Genomic DNA, 18,277 nt, shown 5'->3' on the forward strand with positions numbered 1-18,277 from the left:
CAGCAGCAGCTGAAGATGACCAACTTCCTCATGTGTCACAGGGTGATCAGACGTTGCAACAAAAGACATGCAGGTGGTTGAGAGAAGAGAAAAAGCTTACAGCACCTGGTATTCCCAAGCGGTCTCCCATCCAAGTACTAACAAGGCCCAACCCTGCTTGGGTTCTGAGATCAGACGAGGTCGGGCATATTCAGGGTGGTGTGGCCGTAAGTAACAATGTCTGTGACAAATGTGCATTATATAGGTACTGGAATCATACGGTTCCTCTATGCAACCAGATAATTGCCGAGAAAGGCTGATGTGTAGCGGGCAAATCATCTTCTCTGATGTGATCATTCTCTGCAACTGAAACTGAGACTCTCAGATCACTTTGTGTCAGCCAACAAAGCAGGAGCAGCTGAAGATGACCAACTTCCTCATGTGTCACAGGGTGATCAGATGTTGCAACAAAAGACATGCAGGTTGTAGAGAGAAGAGAAAACACTTACAGCACCTGGTATTCCCAAGCAGTCTCCCATCCAAGTACTAAGCAGGCTCAACGCTGCTTGGCTTCCGAGATCAGACGAGGGCGGGTATGTTCAGGGTGGTGTGGCCGTAAGCAACAATGTGTCTGACAAAAGTGCATTATATTAGTACAGGAATCATACGGTTCCTCTATGTAACCAGATAATTGCTGAGAAAGGCTGATGTGTAGTGGGCACATCTTCTTCCCTGACGTGATTATTCTCTTCAGCTGAAACTGAGACTCTCAGATCACTTCGTGTCTTCCAACAAAGCAGCAGCAGCTGAAGATGACCAACTTCCTCATGTGTCACAGGGTGATCAGACGTTGCAACAAAAGACATGCAGGTTGTAGAGAGAAGAGAAAACGCTTACAGCACCTGGTATTCCCAAGCAGTCTCTCATCAAAGTACTAACCAGGCCCAACCCTCCTTGGCTTCTGAGATCAGACGAGGTCAGACATATTCAGGGTGGTTTGGCCGTAAGCAACAATCTCTGTGACAAATGTGCATTATATAGGCAATGGAATCATATGGTTCCTCTATGTAACAAGATAATTGCCAAAAAAAGGCTGATATATAGTGGGCACATCTTGTTCCCTGACGTGATAATTTTCTCCAGCTGAAAATGAGACTCTAAGATCACTTCGTGTCTGCCAACAAAGCAGCAGCAGCTGAAGATGACCAACTTCCTCATGTGTCACAGGGTGATCAGACGTTGCAACAAAAGACATGCAGGTGGTTGAGAGAAGAGAAAAAGCTTACAGCACCTGGTATTCCCAAGCGGTCTCCCATCCAAGTACTAACCAGGCCCAACCGTGCTTGGCTTCCAAGATCAGACGAGGTTGGGCATATTCAGGGTGGTGTGGCCGTAAGTAACAATGTCTGTGACAAATGTGCATTATATAGGTACTGGAATCATACGGTTCCTCTATGCAACCATATAATTGCCAAGAAAGGCTGATATGTAGTGGGCACATCTTGTTCCCTGACGTGATCATTTTCTCCAGCTGAAAATGAGACTCTAAGATCACTTCGTGTCTGCCAACAAAGTAGCAGAAAATGAAGATGACCAACTTCCTCATGTGTCACAGGGTGATCAGACGTTGCAACAAAAGACATGCAGGTGGTTGAGAGAAGAGAAAAAGCTTACATCACCTGATAATCCCAAGCGGTCTCCCATCCAAGTACTAACCAGGCCCAACCCTGCTTGGCTTCCGAGATCAGACGAGGTCAGGCATGTTCCGGGTGGTGTGGCCGTAAGCAGCAATGTCTCTGACAAATGTGCATTATATAGGTACTGGAATCATACGGTTCCTCTATGCAACCAGATAATTGCCGAGAAAAGCTGATGTGTAGCGGGTAAATCATCTTCTCTGATGTGATCATTCTCTGCAACTGAAACTGAGACTCTCAGATCACTTTGTGTCTGCCAACAAAGCAGCAGCAGCTGAAGATGACCAACTTCCTCATGTGTCACAGGGCGATCAGACGTTGCAACAAAAGACATGCAGGTGGTAGAGAGAAGAGAAAAAGCTTACAGCACCTGGTATTCCCAAGCGGTCTCTCATCAAAGTACTAACCAGGCCCAACCCTCCTTGGCTTCTGAGATCAAACGAGGTCAGACATATTCAGGGTGGTTTGGCCGTAAGCAACAATCTCTGTGACAAATGTGCATTATATAGGCAATGGAATCATATGGTTCCTCTATGTAACAAGATAATTGCCGAAAAAGGCTGATATATAGTGGGCACATCTTGTTCCCTGACGTGATAATTTTCTCCAGCTGAAAATGAGACTCTAAGATCACTTCGTGTCTGCCAACAAAGCAGCAGCAGCTGAAGATGACCAACTTCCTCATGTGTCACAGGGTGATCAGACGTTGCAACAAAAGACATGCAGGTGGTTGAGAGAAGAGAAAAAGCTTACAGCACCTGGTATTCCCAAGCGGTCTCCCATCCAAGTACTAACCAGGCCCCACCCTGCTTGGCTTCCAAGATCAGACGAGGTTGGGCATATTCCGGGTGGTGTGGCCGTAAGTAACAATGTTTGTGACAAATGTGCATTATATAGGTACTGGAATCATACGGTTCCTCTATGCAACCATATAATTGCCAAGAAAGGCTGATATGTAGTGGGCACATCTTGTTCCCTGACGTGATCATTTTCTCCAGCTGAAAATGAGACTCTAAGATCACTTCGTGTCTGCCAACAAAGTAGCAGAAAATGAAGATGACCAACTTCCTCATGTGTCACAGGGTGATCAGACGTTGCAACAAAAGACATGCAGGTGGTTGAGAGAAGAGAAAAAGCTTACATCACCTGATAATCCCAAGCGGTCTCCCATCCAAGTACTAACCAGGCCCAACCCTGCTTGGCTTCCGAGATCAGACGAGGTCAGGCATGTTCCGGGTGGTGTGGCCGTAAGCAGCAATGTCTCTGACAAATGTGCATTATATAGGTACTGGAATCATACGGTTCCTCTATGCAACCAGATAATTGCCGAGAAAAGCTGATGTGTAGCGGGTAAATCATCTTCTCTGATGTGATCATTCTCTGCAACTGAAACTGAGACTCTCAGATCACTTTGTGTCTGCCAACAAAGCAGCAGCAGCTGAAGATGACCAACTTCCTCATGTGTCACAGGGCGATCAGACGTTGCAACAAAAGACATGCAGGTGGTAGAGAGAAGAGAAAAAGCTTACAGCACCTGGTATTCCCAAGCGGTCTCTCATCAAAGTACTAACCAGGCCCAACCCTCCTTGGCTTCTGAGATCAAACGAGGTCAGACATATTCAGGGTGGTTTGGCCGTAAGCAACAATCTCTGTGACAAATGTGCATTATATAGGCAATGGAATCATATGGTTCCTCTATGTAACAAGATAATTGCCGAAAAAGGCTGATATATAGTGGGCACATCTTGTTCCCTGACGTGATCATTTTCTCCTGCTGAAAATGAGACTCTAAGATCACTTCGTGTCTGCCAACAAAGCAGCAGCAGCTGAAGATGACCAACTTCCTCATGTGTCACAGGGTGATCAGACGTTGCAACAAAAGACATGCAGGTGGTTGAGAGAAGAGAAAAAGCTTACAGCACCTGGTATTCCCAAGCGGTCTCCCATCCAAGTACTAACCAGGCCCCACCCTGCTTGGCTTCCAAGATCAGACGAGGTTGGGCATATTCCGGGTGGTGTGGCCGTAAGTAACAATGTTTGTGACAAATGTGCATTATATAGGTACTGGAATCATACGGTTCCTCTATGCAACCATATAATTGCCAAGAAAGGCTGATATGTAGTGGGCACATCTTGTTCCCTGACGTGATAATTTTCTCCAGCTGAAAATGAGACTTTAAGATCACTTCGTGTCTGCCAACAAAGCAGCAGAAAATGAAGATGACCAACTTCCTCATGTGTCACAGGGTGATCAGACGTTGCAACAAAAGACATGCAGGTGGTTGAGAGAAGAGAAAAAGCTTACAGCACCTGATAATCCCAAGCGGTCTCCCATCCAAGTACTAACCAGGCACAACCCTGCTTGGCTTTCGAGATCAGACGAGGTCGGGCATATTCAGGGTGGTGTGGCCGTAAGCAACAATGTCTCTGACAAATGTAAATTGTATAGGTACTGGAATCATACGTTTCCTCTATATAACCAGATAATTGCAGAGAAAGGCTGATAAATAGTGGACACATCTTCTTCCCTGACGTGATTATTCTCTCCAGCTGAAAATGAGACTCTCAGATCACTTCGTGTCTGCCAACAAAGCAGCAGCAGCTGAAGATGACCAACTTCCTCATGTGTCACAGGGCGATCAGACGTTGCAACAAAATACATGCAGGTGGTAGAGAGAAGAGAAAAAGATTACATCACCTGGTATTCCCAAGCGGTGTCCCATCAAAGTACTAACCAGAACCAGCCCTCCTTGGCTTCCGAGATCAGACAAGGTCAGACATATTCAGGGTGGTTTGTCCGTAAGTAACAATCTCTGTGACAAATGTGCATTATATAGGCAATGGAATCATACACTTCCTCTATGTAACCAGATAATTGCCGAGAAAGGCTGATATGTAGTGGGCACATCTTCTTCCCTGACGTGATAATTCTCTCCAGCTGAAAATGAGACTCTCAGATCACTTTGTGTCTGCCAACAAAGCAGCAGCAGCTGAAGATGACCAACTTCCTCATGTGTCACAGGGTGATCAGACGTTGCAACAAAAGACATGCAGGTGGTAGAGAGAAGAGAAAAAGCTTACAGCACCTGGTATTCCCAAGCAGTCTTCCATCCAAGTACTAACCAGGCCCAAACCTGCTTGACTTCCAAGATCAGACAAGGTCGGGCTTATTCAGGGTGGTGTGGCCGTAAGGAACAATTTCTGTGACAAATGTGCATTATATAGGTACTGGAATCATACACTTCCTCTATGTAACCAGATAATTGCCCAGAAAGGCTGACTTGTAGTGGGCACATCTTCTTCCCTGATGTGATTATTCTCTGCAGCTGAAATTGACACTCTCAGATCACTTCGTGTCTGCCAACAAAGACGCAAAAGCAGCTGAAGATGACCAACTTCCTCATGTGTCACAGGAGGATCAGACGTTGCCACAAAAGACATGAAGGTGGTAGAGAGTAGAGAAAAAGCTTACAGCACCTGGTATTCCCAAGTGGTCTCCCATGCAAGTACTAACCAGGCCAAACCCTGCTTGGCTTCCAAGATCAGACAAGGTCAGGCATGTTCCGGGTGGTGTGGCCGTAAGCAGCAATGTCTCTGACAAAAGTGCATTATATTAGTACAGGAATCATACGGTTCCTCTATGTAACCAGATAATTGCTGAGAAAGGCTGATGTGTAGTGGGCACATCTTCTTCCCTGACGTGATTATTCTCTTCAGCTGAAACTGAGACTCTCAGATCACTTCGTGTCTTCCAACAAAGCAGCAGCAGCTGAAGATGACCAACTTCCTCATGTGTCACAGGGTGATCAGACGTTGCAACAAAAGACATGCAGGTTGTAGAGAGAAGAGAAAACGCTTACAGCACCTGGTATTCCCAAGCAGTCTCTCATCAAAGTACTAACCAGGCCCAACCCTCCTTGGCTTCTGAGATCAGACGAGGTCAGACATATTCAGGGTGGTTTGGCCGTAAGCAACAATCTCTGTGACAAATGTGCATTATATAGGCAATGGAATCATATGGTTCCTCTATGTAACAAGATAATTGCCAAAAAAAGGCTGATATATAGTGGGCACATCTTGTTCCCTGACGTGATAATTTTCTCCAGCTGAAAATGAGACTCTAAGATCACTTCGTGTCTGCCAACAAAGCAGCAGCAGCTGAAGATGACCAACTTCCTCATGTGTCACAGGGTGATCAGACGTTGCAACAAAAGACATGCAGGTGGTTGAGAGAAGAGAAAAAGCTTACAGCACCTGGTATTCCCAAGCGGTCTCCCATCCAAGTACTAACCAGGCCCAACCGTGCTTGGCTTCCAAGATCAGACGAGGTTGGGCATATTCAGGGTGGTGTGGCCGTAAGTAACAATGTCTGTGACAAATGTGCATTATATAGGTACTGGAATCATACGGTTCCTCTATGCAACCATATAATTGCCAAGAAAGGCTGATATGTAGTGGGCACATCTTGTTCCCTGACGTGATCATTTTCTCCAGCTGAAAATGAGACTCTAAGATCACTTCGTGTCTGCCAACAAAGCAGCAGAAAATGAAGATGACCAACTTCCTCATGTGTCACAGGGTGATCAGACGTTGCAACAAAAGACATGCAGGTGGTTGAGAGAAGAGAAAAAGCTTACATCACCTGATAATCCCAAGCGGTCTCCCATCCAAGTACTAACCAGGCCCAACCCTGCTTGGCTTCCGAGATCAGACGAGGTCAGGCATGTTCCGGGTGGTGTGGCCGTAAGCAGCAATGTCTCTGACAAATGTGCATTATATAGGTACTGGAATCATACGGTTCCTCTATGCAACCAGATAATTGCCGAGAAAAGCTGATGTGTAGCGGGTAAATCATCTTCTCTGATGTGATCATTCTCTGCAACTGAAACTGAGACTCTCAGATCACTTTGTGTCTGCCAACAAAGCAGCAGCAGCTGAAGATGACCAACTTCCTCATGTGTCACAGGGCGATCAGACGTTGCAACAAAAGACATGCAGGTGGTAGAGAGAAGAGAAAAAGCTTACAGCACCTGGTATTCCCAAGCGGTCTCTCATCAAAGTACTAACCAGGCCCAACTCTCCTTGGCTTCTGAGATCAAACGAGGTCAGACATATTCAGGGTGGTTTGGCCGTAAGCAACAATCTCTGTGACAAATGTGCATTATATAGGCAATGGAATCATATGGTTCCTCTATGTAACAAGATAATTGCCGAAAAAGGCTGATATATAGTGGGCACATCTTGTTCCCTGACGTGATAATTTTCTCCAGCTGAAAATGAGACTCTAAGATCACTTCGTGTCTGCCAACAAAGCAGCAGCAGCTGAAGATGACCAACTTCCTCATGTGTCACAGGGTGATCAGACGTTGCAACAAAAGACATGCAGGTGGTTGAGAGAAGAGAAAAAGCTTACAGCACCTGGTATTCCCAAGCGGTCTCCCATCCAAGTACTAACAAGGCCCAACCCTGCTTGGGTTCTGAGATCAGACGAGGTCGGGCATATTCAGGGTGGTGTGGCCGTAAGTAACAATGTCTGTGACAAATGTGCATTATATAGGTACTGGAATCATACGGTTCCTCTATGCAACCAGATAATTGCCGAGAAAGGCTGATGTGTAGCGGGCAAATCATCTTCTCTGATGTGATCATTCTCTGCAACTGAAACTGAGACTCTCAGATCACTTTGTGTCAGCCAACAAAGCAGGAGCAGCTGAAGATGACCAACTTCCTCATGTGTCACAGGGTGATCAGATGTTGCAACAAAAGACATGCAGGTTGTAGAGAGAAGAGAAAACACTTACAGCACCTGGTATTCCCAAGCAGTCTCCCATCCAAGTACTAAGCAGGCTCAACGCTGCTTGGCTTCCGAGATCAGACGAGGGCGGGTATGTTCAGGGTGGTGTGGCCGTAAGCAACAATGTGTCTGACAAAAGTGCATTATATTAGTACAGGAATCATACGGTTCCTCTATGTAACCAGATAATTGCTGAGAAAGGCTGATGTGTAGTGGGCACATCTTCTTCCCTGACGTGATTATTCTCTTCAGCTGAAACTGAGACTCTCAGATCACTTCGTGTCTTCCAACAAAGCAGCAGCAGCTGAAGATGACCAACTTCCTCATGTGTCACAGGGTGATCAGACGTTGCAACAAAAGACATGCAGGTTGTAGAGAGAAGAGAAAACGCTTACAGCACCTGGTATTCCCAAGCAGTCTCTCATCAAAGTACTAACCAGGCCCAACCCTCCTTGGCTTCTGAGATCAGACGAGGTCAGACATATTCAGGGTGGTTTGGCCGTAAGCAACAATCTCTGTGACAAATGTGCATTATATAGGCAATGGAATCATATGGTTCCTCTATGTAACAAGATAATTGCCAAAAAAAGGCTGATATATAGTGGGCACATCTTGTTCCCTGACGTGATAATTTTCTCCAGCTGAAAATGAGACTCTAAGATCACTTCGTGTCTGCCAACAAAGCAGCAGCAGCTGAAGATGACCAACTTCCTCATGTGTCACAGGGTGATCAGACGTTGCAACAAAAGACATGCAGGTGGTTGAGAGAAGAGAAAAAGCTTACAGCACCTGGTATTCCCAAGCGGTCTCCCATCCAAGTACTAACCAGGCCCAACCGTGCTTGGCTTCCAAGATCAGACGAGGTTGGGCATATTCAGGGTGGTGTGGCCGTAAGTAACAATGTCTGTGACAAATGTGCATTATATAGGTACTGGAATCATACGGTTCCTCTATGCAACCATATAATTGCCAAGAAAGGCTGATATGTAGTGGGCACATCTTGTTCCCTGACGTGATCATTTTCTCCAGCTGAAAATGAGACTCTAAGATCACTTCGTGTCTGCCAACAAAGCAGCAGAAAATGAAGATGACCAACTTCCTCATGTGTCACAGGGTGATCAGACGTTGCAACAAAAGACATGCAGGTGGTTGAGAGAAGAGAAAAAGCTTACATCACCTGATAATCCCAAGCGGTCTCCCATCCAAGTACTAACCAGGCCCAACCCTGCTTGGCTTCCGAGATCAGACGAGGTCAGGCATGTTCCGGGTGGTGTGGCCGTAAGCAGCAATGTCTCTGACAAATGTCCATTATATAGGTACTGGAATCATACGGTTCCTCTATGCAACCAGATAATTGCCGAGAAAAGCTGATGTGTAGCGGGTAAATCATCTTCTCTGATGTGATCATTCTCTGCAACTGAAACTGAGACTCTCAGATCACTTTGTGTCTGCCAACAAAGCAGCAGCAGCTGAAGATGACCAACTTCCTCATGTGTCACAGGGCGATCAGACGTTGCAACAAAAGACATGCAGGTGGTAGAGAGAAGAGAAAAAGCTTACAGCACCTGGTATTCCCAAGCGGTCTCTCATCAAAGTACTAACCAGGCCCAACCCTCCTTGGCTTCTGAGATCAAACGAGGTCAGACATATTCAGGGTGGTTTGGCCGTAAGCAACAATCTCTGTGACAAATGTGCATTATATAGGCAATGGAATCATATGGTTCCTCTATGTAACAAGATAATTGCCGAAAAAGGCTGATATATAGTGGGCACATCTTGTTCCCTGACGTGATAATTTTCTCCAGCTGAAAATGAGACTCTAAGATCACTTCGTGTCTGCCAACAAAGCAGCAGCAGCTGAAGATGACCAACTTCCTCATGTGTCACAGGGTGATCAGACGTTGCAACAAAAGACATGCAGGTGGTTGAGAGAAGAGAAAAAGCTTACAGCACCTGGTATTCCCAAGCGGTCTCCCATCCAAGTACTAACCAGGCCCAACCCTGCTTGGCTTCCAAGATCAGACGAGGTTGGGCATATTCCGGGTGGTGTGGCCGTAAGTAACAATGTTTGTGACAAATGTGCATTATATAGGTACTGGAATCATACGGTTCCTCTATGCAACCATATAATTGCCAAGAAAGGCTGATATGTAGTGGGCACATCTTGTTCCCTGACGTGATAATTTTCTCCAGCTGAAAATGAGACTTTAAGATCACTTCGTGTCTGCCAACAAAGCAGCAGAAAATGAAGATGACCAACTTCCTCATGTGTCACAGGGTGATCAGACGTTGCAACAAAAGACATGCAGGTGGTTGAGAGAAGAGAAAAAGCTTACAGCACCTGATAATCCCAAGCGGTCTCCCATCCAAGTACTAACCAGGCACAACCCTGCTTGGCTTTCGAGATCAGACGAGGTCGGGCATATTCAGGGTGGTGTGGCCGTAAGCAACAATGTCTCTGACAAATGTAAATTGTATAGGTACTGGAATCATACGTTTCCTCTATATAACCAGATAATTGCAGAGAAAGGCTGATAAATAGTGGACACATCTTCTTCCCTGACGTGATTATTCTCTCCAGCTGAAAATGAGACTCTCAGATCACTTCGTGTCTGCCAACAAAGCAGCAGCAGCTGAAGATGACCAACTTCCTCATGTGTCACAGGGCGATCAGACGTTGCAACAAAATACATGCAGGTGGTAGAGAGAAGAGAAAAAGATTACATCACCTGGTATTCCCAAGCGGTGTCCCATCAAAGTACTAACCAGAACCAGCCCTCCTTGGCTTCCGAGATCAGACAAGGTCAGACATATTCAGGGTGGTTTGTCCGTAAGTAACAATCTCTGTGACAAATGTGCATTATATAGGCAATGGAATCATACACTTCCTCTATGTAACCAGATAATTGCCGAGAAAGGCTGATATGTAGTGGGCACATCTTCTTCCCTGACGTGATAATTCTCTCCAGCTGAAAATGAGACTCTCAGATCACTTTGTGTCTGCCAACAAAGCAGCAGCAGCTGAAGATGACCAACTTCCTCATGTGTCACAGGGTGATCAGACGTTGCAACAAAAGACATGCAGGTGGTAGAGAGAAGAGAAAAAGCTTACAGCACCTGGTATTCCCAAGCAGTCTTCCATCCAAGTACTAACCAGGCCCAAACCTGCTTGACTTCCAAGATCAGACAAGGTCGGGCTTATTCAGGGTGGTGTGGCCGTAAGCAACAATATCTGTGACAAATGTGCATTATATAGGTACTGGAATCATACACTTCCTCTATGTAACCAGATAATTGCCCAGAAAGGCTGATGTGTAGCGGGCACATCTTCTTCCCTGATGTGATTATTCTCTGCAGCTGAAATTGACACTCTCAGATCACTTCGTGTCTGCCAACAAAGACGCAAAAGCAGCTGAAGATGACCAACTTCCTCATGTGTCACAGGAGGATCAGACGTTGCCACAAAAGACATGAAGGTGGTAGAGAGTAGAGAAAAAGCTTACAGCACCTGGTATTCCCAAGCAGTCTCTCATCAAAGTACTAACCAGGCCCAACCCTCCTTGGCTTCTGAGATCAGACGAGGTCAGACATATTCAGGGTGGTTTGGCCGTAAGCAACAATCTCTGTGACAAATGTGCATTATATAGGCAATGGAATCATATGGTTCCTCTATGTAACAAGATAATTGCCAAAAAAAGGCTGATATATAGTGGGCACATCTTGTTCCCTGACGTGATAATTTTCTCCAGCTGAAAATGAGACTCTAAGATCACTTCGTGTCTGCCAACAAAGCAGCAGCAGCTGAAGATGACCAACTTCCTCATGTGTCACAGGGTGATCAGACGTTGCAACAAAAGACATGCAGGTGGTTGAGAGAAGAGAAAAAGCTTACAGCACCTGGTATTCCCAAGCGGTCTCCCATCCAAGTACTAACCAGGCCCAACCGTGCTTGGCTTCCAAGATCAGACGAGGTTGGGCATATTCAGGGTGGTGTGGCCGTAAGTAACAATGTCTGTGACAAATGTGCATTATATAGGTACTGGAATCATACGGTTCCTCTATGCAACCATATAATTGCCAAGAAAGGCTGATATGTAGTGGGCACATCTTGTTCCCTGACGTGATCATTTTCTCCAGCTGAAAATGAGACTCTAAGATCACTTCGTGTCTGCCAACAAAGCAGCAGAAAATGAAGATGACCAACTTCCTCATGTGTCACAGGGTGATCAGACGTTGCAACAAAAGACATGCAGGTGGTTGAGAGAAGAGAAAAAGCTTACATCACCTGATAATCCCAAGCGGTCTCCCATCCAAGTACTAACCAGGCCCAACCCTGCTTGGCTTCCGAGATCAGACGAGGTCAGGCATGTTCCGGGTGGTGTGGCCGTAAGCAGCAATGTCTCTGACAAATGTGCATTATATAGGTACTGGAATCATACGGTTCCTCTATGCAACCAGATAATTGCCGAGAAAAGCTGATGTGTAGCGGGTAAATCATCTTCTCTGATGTGATCATTCTCTGCAACTGAAACTGAGACTCTCAGATCACTTTGTGTCTGCCAACAAAGCAGCAGCAGCTGAAGATGACCAACTTCCTCATGTGTCACAGGGCGATCAGACGTTGCAACAAAAGACATGCAGGTGGTAGAGAGAAGAGAAAAAGCTTACAGCACCTGGTATTCCCAAGCGGTCTCTCATCAAAGTACTAACCAGGCCCAACCCTCCTTGGCTTCTGAGATCAAACGAGGTCAGACATATTCAGGGTGGTTTGGCCGTAAGCAACAATCTCTGTGACAAATGTGCATTATATAGGCAATGGAATCATATGGTTCCTCTATGTAACAAGATAATTGCCGAAAAAGGCTGATATATAGTGGGCACATCTTGTTCCCTGACGTGATAATTTTCTCCAGCTGAAAATGAGACTCTAAGATCACTTCGTGTCTGCCAACAAAGCAGCAGCAGCTGAAGATGACCAACTTCCTCATGTGTCACAGGGTGATCAGACGTTGCAACAAAAGACATGCAGGTGGTTGAGAGAAGAGAAAAAGCTTACAGCACCTGGTATTCCCAAGCGGTCTCCCATCCAAGTACTAACAAGGCCCAACCCTGCTTGGGTTCTGAGATCAGACGAGGTCGGGCATATTCAGGGTGGTGTGGCCGTAAGTAACAATGTCTGTGACAAATGTGCATTATATAGGTACTGGAATCATACGGTTCCTCTATGCAACCAGATAATTGCCGAGAAAGGCTGATGTGTAGCGGGCAAATCATCTTCTCTGATGTGATCATTCTCTGACACTGAAACTGAGACTCTCAGATCACTTTGTGTCAGCCAACAAAGCAGGAGCAGCTGAAGATGACCAACTTCCTCATGTGTCACAGGGTGATCAGATGTTGCAACAAAAGACATGCAGGTTGTAGAGAGAAGAGAAAACACTTACAGCACCTGGTATTCCCAAGCAGTCTCCCATCCAAGTACTAAGCAGGCTCAACGCTGCTTGGCTTCCGAGATCAGACGAGGGCGGGTATGTTCAGGGTGGTGTGGCCGTAAGCAACAATGTGTCTGACAAAAGTGCATTATATTAGTACAGGAATCATACGGTTCCTCTATGTAACCAGATAATTGCTGAGAAAGGCTGATGTGTAGTGGGCACATCTTCTTCCCTGACGTGATTATTCTCTTCAGCTGAAACTGAGACTCTCAGATCACTTCGTGTCTTCCAACAAAGCAGCAGCAGCTGAAGATGACCAACTTCCTCATGTGTCACAGGGTGATCAGACGTTGCAACAAAAGACATGCAGGTTGTAGAGAGAAGAGAAAACGCTTACAGCACCTGGTATTCCCAAGCAGTCTCTCATCAAAGTACTAACCAGGCCCAACCCTCCTTGGCTTCTGAGATCAGACGAGGTCAGACATATTCAGGGTGGTTTGGCCGTAAGCAACAATCTCTGTGACAAATGTGCATTATATAGGCAATGGAATCATATGGTTCCTCTATGTAACAAGATAATTGCCAAAAAAAGGCTGATATATAGTGGGCACATCTTGTTCCCTGACGTGATAATTTTCTCCAGCTGAAAATGAGACTCTAAGATCACTTCGTGTCTGCCAACAAAGCAGCAGCAGCTGAAGATGACCAACTTCCTCATGTGTCACAGGGTGATCAGACGTTGCAACAAAAGACATGCAGGTGGTTGAGAGAAGAGAAAAAGCTTACAGCACCTGGTATTCCCAAGCGGTCTCCCATCCAAGTACTAACCAGGCCCAACCGTGCTTGGCTTCCAAGATCAGACGAGGTTGGGCATATTCAGGGTGGTGTGGCCGTAAGTAACAATGTCTGTGACAAATGTGCATTATATAGGTACTGGAATCATACGGTTCCTCTATGCAACCATATAATTGCCAAGAAAGGCTGATATGTAGTGGGCACATCTTGTTCCCTGACGTGATCATTTTCTCCAGCTGAAAATGAGACTCTAAGATCACTTCGTGTCTGCCAACAAAGCAGCAGAAAATGAAGATGACCAACTTCCTCATGTGTCACAGGGTGATCAGACGTTGCAACAAAAGACATGCAGGTGGTTGAGAGAAGAGAAAAAGCTTACATCACCTGATAATCCCAAGCGGTCTCCCATCCAAGTACTAACCAGGCCCAACCCTGCTTGGCTTCCGAGATCAGACGAGGTCAGGCATGTTCCGGGTGGTGTGGCCGTAAGCAGCAATGTCTCTGACAAATGTCCATTATATAGGTACTGGAATCATACGGTTCCTCTATGCAACCAGATAATTGCCGAGAAAAGCTGATGTGTAGCGGGTAAATCATCTTCTCTGATGTGATCATTCTCTGCAACTGAAACTGAGACTCTCAGATCACTTTGTGTCTGCCAACAAAGCAGCAGCAGCTGAAGATGACCAACTTCCTCATGTGTCACAGGGCGATCAGACGTTGCAACAAAAGACATGCAGGTGGTAGAGAGAAGAGAAAAAGCTTACAGCACCTGGTATTCCCAAGCGGTCTCTCATCAAAGTACTAACCAGGCCCAACCCTCCTTGGCTTCTGAGATCAAATGAGGTCAGACATATTCAGGGTGGTTTGGCCGTAAGCAACAATCTCTGTGACAAATGTGCATTATATAGGCAATGGAATCATATGGTTCCTCTATGTAACAAGATAATTGCCGAAAAAGGCTGATATATAGTGGGCACATCTTGTTCCCTGACGTGATAATTTTCTCCAGCTGAAAATGAGACTTTAAGATCACTTCGTGTCTGCCAACAAAGCAGCAGAAAATGAAGATGACCAACTTCCTCATGTGTCACAGGGTGATCAGACGTTGCAACAAAAGACATGCAGGTGGTTGAGAGAAGAGAAAAAGCTTACAGCACCTGATAATCCCAAGCAGTCTCCCATCCAAGTACTAACCAGGCACAACCCTGCTTGGCTTTCAAGATCAGACGAGGTCGGGCATATTCAGGGTGGTGTGGCCGTAAGCAACAATGTCTCTGACAAATGTAAATTGTATAGGTACTGGAATCATACGTTTCCTCTATATAACCAGATAATTGCAGAGAAAGGCTGATAAATAGTGGACACATCTTCTTCCCTGACGTGATTATTCTCTCCAGCTGAAAATGAGACTCTCAGATCACTTCGTGTCTGCCAACAAAGCAGCAGCAGCTGAAGATGACCAACTTCCTCATGTGTCACAGGGCGATCAGACCTTGCAACAAAATACATGCAGGTGGTAGAGAGAAGAGAAAAAGCTTACAGCACCTGGCATTCCCAAGGGGTCTCCCATTCAAGTACTAACCAGGCCCAACCCTGCTTGGGTTCCGAGATCAGTCGAGGTCGGGCATATTCAGGGTGGTGTGGCCGTAAGTAACAATGTCTGTGAAAAATGTGCATTATATAGGTACTGGAATAATACAGTTCCTCTATGTAACCAGATAATTGCAGAGAAAGGCTAACTTGTTGTGGGCACATCTTCTTCCTTGATGTGATTATTCTCTGCAGCTGAAACTGAGACTCTCAGATCACTTCGTGTCTGCTAACAAAGCAGCAGCAGCTGAAGATGACCAACTTCCTCATGTGTCACAGGGCGATCAGACATTGCAACAAAAGACATGTAGGTGGTAGAGAGAAGAGAAAAAGCTTACAGCACCTGGTATTCCCAAGCGGTGTCCCATCAAAGTACTAACCAGAACCAGCCCTCCTTGGCTTCCGAGATCAGACAAGGTCAGACATATTCAGGGTGGTTTGTCCGTAAGTAACAATCTCTGTGACAAATGTGCACTATATAGGCAATGGAATCATACACTTCCTCTATGTAACCAGATAATTGCCGAGAAAGGCTGATATGTAGTGGGCACATCTTCTTCCCTGACGTGATAATTCTCTCCAGCTGAAAATGAGACTCTCAGATCACTTTGTGTCTGCCAACAAAGCAGCAGCAGCTGAAGATGACCAACTTCCTCATGTGTCACAGGGTGATCAGACGTTGCAACAAAAGACATGCAGGTGGTAGAGAGAAGAGAAAAAGCTTACAGCACCTGGTATTCCCAAGCAGTCTCCCATCCAAGTACTAACGAGGCCCAAACCTGCTTGACTTCCAAGATCAGACAAGGTCGGGCTTATTCAGGGTGGTGTGGCCGTAAGCAACAATATCTGTGACAAATGTGCATTATATAGGTACTGGAATCATACACTTCCTCTATGTAACCAGATAATTGCCGAGAAAGGCTGACTTGTAGTGGGCACATCTTCTTCCCTGATGTGATTATTCTCTGCAGCTGAAATTGACACTCTCAGATCACTTCGTGTCTGCCAACAAAGACGCAGCAGCAGCTGAAGATGACCAACTTCCTCATGTGTCACAGGAGGATCAGACGTTGCCACAAAAGACATGAAGGTGGTAGAGAGTAGAGAAGAAGCTTACAGCACCTGGTATTCCCAAGTGGTCTCCCATGCAAGTACTAACCAGGCCCAACCCTGCTTGGCTTCCAAGATCAGACGAGGTCAGGCATGTTCCGGGTGGTGTGGCCGTAAGCAGCAATGTCTCTGACAAATGTGCATTATATAGGTACTGGAATCATACGGTTCCTCTATGCAACCAGATAATTGCCGAGAAAGGCTGATGTGTAGCGGGTAAATCATCTTCTCTGATGTGATCATTCTCTGCAACTGAAACTGAGACTCTCAGATCACTTCATGTCTGCCAACAAAGCAGCAGCAGCTGAAGATGACCAACTTCCTCATGTGTCACAGGGTGGTCAGACGTTGCAACAAAAGACATGCAGGTGGTTGAGAGAAGAGAAAAAGCTTACAGCACCTGGTATTCCCAAGTTGTCTCCAATTCAAGTACTAACAAGGCCCAACCCTGCTTGGCTTCCAAGATCAGACGAGCTCGGGCATGTTCAGGGTGGTGTGGCCGTAAGCAACAATGTCTGTGACAAATGTGCATTATATAGGTACTGGAATCATACGGTTCCTCTATGCAACCAGATAATTGCCGAGAAAGGCTGACTTGTTATGGGCACATCTTCTTCCCTGATGTGATTATTCTCTGCAGCTGAAACTGAGACTCTCAGATCACTTTGTGTCTGCCAACAAAGCAGCAGCAGCTGAAGATGACCAACTTCCTCATGTGTCACAGGGTGATCAGATGTTACAACAAAAGACATGCAGGTGGTAGAGAGAAGAGAAAAAGCTTACAGCACCTGGTATTCCCAAGCAGTCTCCCACCCAAGTACTAACCAGGCACAACCCTGCTTGGCTTCCGAGATCAGACGAGGTCGGGCATATTATATTCAGGGTGGTGTGGCCGTAAGCGACAATCTCTGTGACAAATGTGTATTATATAGGTACTGGAATCATACACTTCCTCTATGTAACCAGATAATTGCCGAGAAAGGCTGACTCTTAGTGGGCACATCTTCCTTCTTGATGTGATCATTCTCTTCAGCTGAAACTGAGACTCTCAGATCACTTCGTGTCTGCCAACAAAGCGGCAGAAGCTGAAGATGACCAACTTCCTCATGTGTCACAGGGTGATCAGACATTGCAACAAAAGACATGCAGGTTGTAGAGAGAAGAGAAAAAGCTTACAGCACCTGGTATTCGCAAGCAGTCTCCCATTCAAGAACTAACCAGGCCCAACCCTGCTTGGCTTCCGAGATCAGACGAGGTCGAGCTTATTCAGGGTGGTGTGGCTGTAAGCAACAATATCTGGTACAAATGTGTATTATATAGGTACTGGAATCATACACTTCCTCTATGTAACCAGATAATTGCCGAGAAAGGCTGACTCTTAGTGGGCACATCTTCCTCCTTGATGTGATTATTCTCTGGAGCTGAAACTGAGACTCTCAGATCACTTCATGTCTGCCAACAAAGCAGCAGCAGCAGCTGAAGATGATCAACTTCCTCATGTGTCACAGGGTGATCAGACGTTGCAACAAAAGACATGCAGGTTGTAGAGAGAAGAGAAAAAGCTTACAGCAAATGGTATTTTCAAGCGGTCTCCCACCCAAGTACTAACCAGAACCAACCCTGCTTGGCTTCCGAGATCAGACGAGGTCAGGCATATTGAGGGTGGTGTGGCCGTAAGCAACAATGTCTGTGACAAATGTGCATTATATAAGTACAGGAATCATACGGTTCCTCTATGTAACCAGATAATTGCTGAGAAAGGCTGATGTGTAGTGGGCACATCATCTTCCCTGACGTGATTATTCTCTTCAGCTGAAACTGAGACTCTCAGATCACTTCGTGTCTTCCAACAAAGCAGCAGCAGCTGCTGAAGA

At 45.9% G+C, this 18,277-nt stretch overlaps 6 non-coding genes and 38 pseudogenes across 6 annotated transcripts; all 44 read right to left on the bottom strand.

Moving 5' to 3' along the window:
* Positions 1–93: 93 nt before the first annotated feature.
* LOC140274254 (5S ribosomal RNA) lies at positions 94–212 on the bottom strand (annotated as a pseudogene).
* A 269-nt stretch (positions 213–481) lies between these two features.
* Positions 482–600, bottom strand: LOC140294591 (5S ribosomal RNA; annotated as a pseudogene).
* Positions 601–869: 269 nt separating this feature from the next.
* Positions 870–988, bottom strand: LOC140290725 (5S ribosomal RNA; annotated as a pseudogene).
* Positions 989–1,258: 270 nt separating this feature from the next.
* Positions 1,259–1,377, bottom strand: LOC140298853 (5S ribosomal RNA). The gene has a single exon (XR_011914455.1). It is a non-coding gene; the product is annotated as a 5S ribosomal RNA (ribosomal RNA).
* Positions 1,378–1,646: 269 nt separating this feature from the next.
* LOC140288772 (5S ribosomal RNA) lies at positions 1,647–1,765 on the bottom strand (annotated as a pseudogene).
* A 269-nt stretch (positions 1,766–2,034) lies between these two features.
* On the bottom strand, positions 2,035–2,153 carry LOC140273822 (5S ribosomal RNA; annotated as a pseudogene).
* A 269-nt stretch (positions 2,154–2,422) lies between these two features.
* On the bottom strand, positions 2,423–2,541 carry LOC140300054 (5S ribosomal RNA; annotated as a pseudogene).
* Positions 2,542–2,810: 269 nt separating this feature from the next.
* LOC140288773 (5S ribosomal RNA) lies at positions 2,811–2,929 on the bottom strand (annotated as a pseudogene).
* A 269-nt stretch (positions 2,930–3,198) lies between these two features.
* Positions 3,199–3,317, bottom strand: LOC140273834 (5S ribosomal RNA; annotated as a pseudogene).
* Positions 3,318–3,586: 269 nt separating this feature from the next.
* On the bottom strand, positions 3,587–3,705 carry LOC140300055 (5S ribosomal RNA; annotated as a pseudogene).
* Positions 3,706–3,974: 269 nt separating this feature from the next.
* LOC140272115 (5S ribosomal RNA) lies at positions 3,975–4,093 on the bottom strand (annotated as a pseudogene).
* A 657-nt stretch (positions 4,094–4,750) lies between these two features.
* On the bottom strand, positions 4,751–4,869 carry LOC140293562 (5S ribosomal RNA; annotated as a pseudogene).
* A 272-nt stretch (positions 4,870–5,141) lies between these two features.
* On the bottom strand, positions 5,142–5,260 carry LOC140292826 (5S ribosomal RNA; annotated as a pseudogene).
* A 269-nt stretch (positions 5,261–5,529) lies between these two features.
* LOC140290727 (5S ribosomal RNA) lies at positions 5,530–5,648 on the bottom strand (annotated as a pseudogene).
* A 270-nt stretch (positions 5,649–5,918) lies between these two features.
* Positions 5,919–6,037, bottom strand: LOC140298854 (5S ribosomal RNA). The gene has a single exon (XR_011914456.1). It is a non-coding gene; the product is annotated as a 5S ribosomal RNA (ribosomal RNA).
* A 269-nt stretch (positions 6,038–6,306) lies between these two features.
* Positions 6,307–6,425, bottom strand: LOC140288774 (5S ribosomal RNA; annotated as a pseudogene).
* A 269-nt stretch (positions 6,426–6,694) lies between these two features.
* On the bottom strand, positions 6,695–6,813 carry LOC140290965 (5S ribosomal RNA; annotated as a pseudogene).
* A 269-nt stretch (positions 6,814–7,082) lies between these two features.
* LOC140274265 (5S ribosomal RNA) lies at positions 7,083–7,201 on the bottom strand (annotated as a pseudogene).
* A 269-nt stretch (positions 7,202–7,470) lies between these two features.
* LOC140294592 (5S ribosomal RNA) lies at positions 7,471–7,589 on the bottom strand (annotated as a pseudogene).
* Positions 7,590–7,858: 269 nt separating this feature from the next.
* LOC140290728 (5S ribosomal RNA) lies at positions 7,859–7,977 on the bottom strand (annotated as a pseudogene).
* Positions 7,978–8,247: 270 nt separating this feature from the next.
* LOC140298855 (5S ribosomal RNA) lies at positions 8,248–8,366 on the bottom strand. Its single transcript, XR_011914457.1, has one exon. It is a non-coding gene; the product is annotated as a 5S ribosomal RNA (ribosomal RNA).
* Positions 8,367–8,635: 269 nt separating this feature from the next.
* Positions 8,636–8,754, bottom strand: LOC140288775 (5S ribosomal RNA; annotated as a pseudogene).
* Positions 8,755–9,023: 269 nt separating this feature from the next.
* Positions 9,024–9,142, bottom strand: LOC140273839 (5S ribosomal RNA; annotated as a pseudogene).
* A 269-nt stretch (positions 9,143–9,411) lies between these two features.
* On the bottom strand, positions 9,412–9,530 carry LOC140298986 (5S ribosomal RNA). Its single transcript, XR_011914578.1, has one exon. It is a non-coding gene; the product is annotated as a 5S ribosomal RNA (ribosomal RNA).
* A 269-nt stretch (positions 9,531–9,799) lies between these two features.
* LOC140272122 (5S ribosomal RNA) lies at positions 9,800–9,918 on the bottom strand (annotated as a pseudogene).
* Positions 9,919–10,575: 657 nt separating this feature from the next.
* On the bottom strand, positions 10,576–10,694 carry LOC140289291 (5S ribosomal RNA; annotated as a pseudogene).
* Positions 10,695–10,966: 272 nt separating this feature from the next.
* On the bottom strand, positions 10,967–11,085 carry LOC140288329 (5S ribosomal RNA; annotated as a pseudogene).
* A 270-nt stretch (positions 11,086–11,355) lies between these two features.
* Positions 11,356–11,474, bottom strand: LOC140298857 (5S ribosomal RNA). The gene has a single exon (XR_011914458.1). It is a non-coding gene; the product is annotated as a 5S ribosomal RNA (ribosomal RNA).
* A 269-nt stretch (positions 11,475–11,743) lies between these two features.
* LOC140288777 (5S ribosomal RNA) lies at positions 11,744–11,862 on the bottom strand (annotated as a pseudogene).
* Positions 11,863–12,131: 269 nt separating this feature from the next.
* LOC140273846 (5S ribosomal RNA) lies at positions 12,132–12,250 on the bottom strand (annotated as a pseudogene).
* A 269-nt stretch (positions 12,251–12,519) lies between these two features.
* On the bottom strand, positions 12,520–12,638 carry LOC140274276 (5S ribosomal RNA; annotated as a pseudogene).
* Positions 12,639–12,907: 269 nt separating this feature from the next.
* LOC140294594 (5S ribosomal RNA) lies at positions 12,908–13,026 on the bottom strand (annotated as a pseudogene).
* A 269-nt stretch (positions 13,027–13,295) lies between these two features.
* Positions 13,296–13,414, bottom strand: LOC140290729 (5S ribosomal RNA; annotated as a pseudogene).
* Positions 13,415–13,684: 270 nt separating this feature from the next.
* Positions 13,685–13,803, bottom strand: LOC140298858 (5S ribosomal RNA). The gene has a single exon (XR_011914459.1). It is a non-coding gene; the product is annotated as a 5S ribosomal RNA (ribosomal RNA).
* Positions 13,804–14,072: 269 nt separating this feature from the next.
* Positions 14,073–14,191, bottom strand: LOC140288778 (5S ribosomal RNA; annotated as a pseudogene).
* A 269-nt stretch (positions 14,192–14,460) lies between these two features.
* On the bottom strand, positions 14,461–14,579 carry LOC140317641 (5S ribosomal RNA; annotated as a pseudogene).
* A 269-nt stretch (positions 14,580–14,848) lies between these two features.
* Positions 14,849–14,967, bottom strand: LOC140293091 (5S ribosomal RNA; annotated as a pseudogene).
* Positions 14,968–15,236: 269 nt separating this feature from the next.
* Positions 15,237–15,355, bottom strand: LOC140307625 (5S ribosomal RNA; annotated as a pseudogene).
* Positions 15,356–16,012: 657 nt separating this feature from the next.
* Positions 16,013–16,131, bottom strand: LOC140293176 (5S ribosomal RNA; annotated as a pseudogene).
* A 272-nt stretch (positions 16,132–16,403) lies between these two features.
* LOC140303493 (5S ribosomal RNA) lies at positions 16,404–16,522 on the bottom strand (annotated as a pseudogene).
* A 269-nt stretch (positions 16,523–16,791) lies between these two features.
* LOC140313920 (5S ribosomal RNA) lies at positions 16,792–16,910 on the bottom strand (annotated as a pseudogene).
* Positions 16,911–17,179: 269 nt separating this feature from the next.
* On the bottom strand, positions 17,180–17,303 carry LOC140268470 (5S ribosomal RNA; annotated as a pseudogene).
* Positions 17,304–17,572: 269 nt separating this feature from the next.
* On the bottom strand, positions 17,573–17,691 carry LOC140277093 (5S ribosomal RNA; annotated as a pseudogene).
* Positions 17,692–17,963: 272 nt separating this feature from the next.
* LOC140295421 (5S ribosomal RNA) lies at positions 17,964–18,082 on the bottom strand (annotated as a pseudogene).
* Between the last annotated feature and the right edge of the window lie 195 nt (positions 18,083–18,277).

This window comes from Leuresthes tenuis, unplaced genomic scaffold, assembly GCF_036924035.1.
Source record: "Leuresthes tenuis unplaced genomic scaffold, fLeuTen1.0.hap1 SCAF_1, whole genome shotgun sequence".
In the NCBI taxonomy this organism is placed as follows: domain Eukaryota; kingdom Metazoa; phylum Chordata; class Actinopteri; order Atheriniformes; family Atherinopsidae; genus Leuresthes; species Leuresthes tenuis.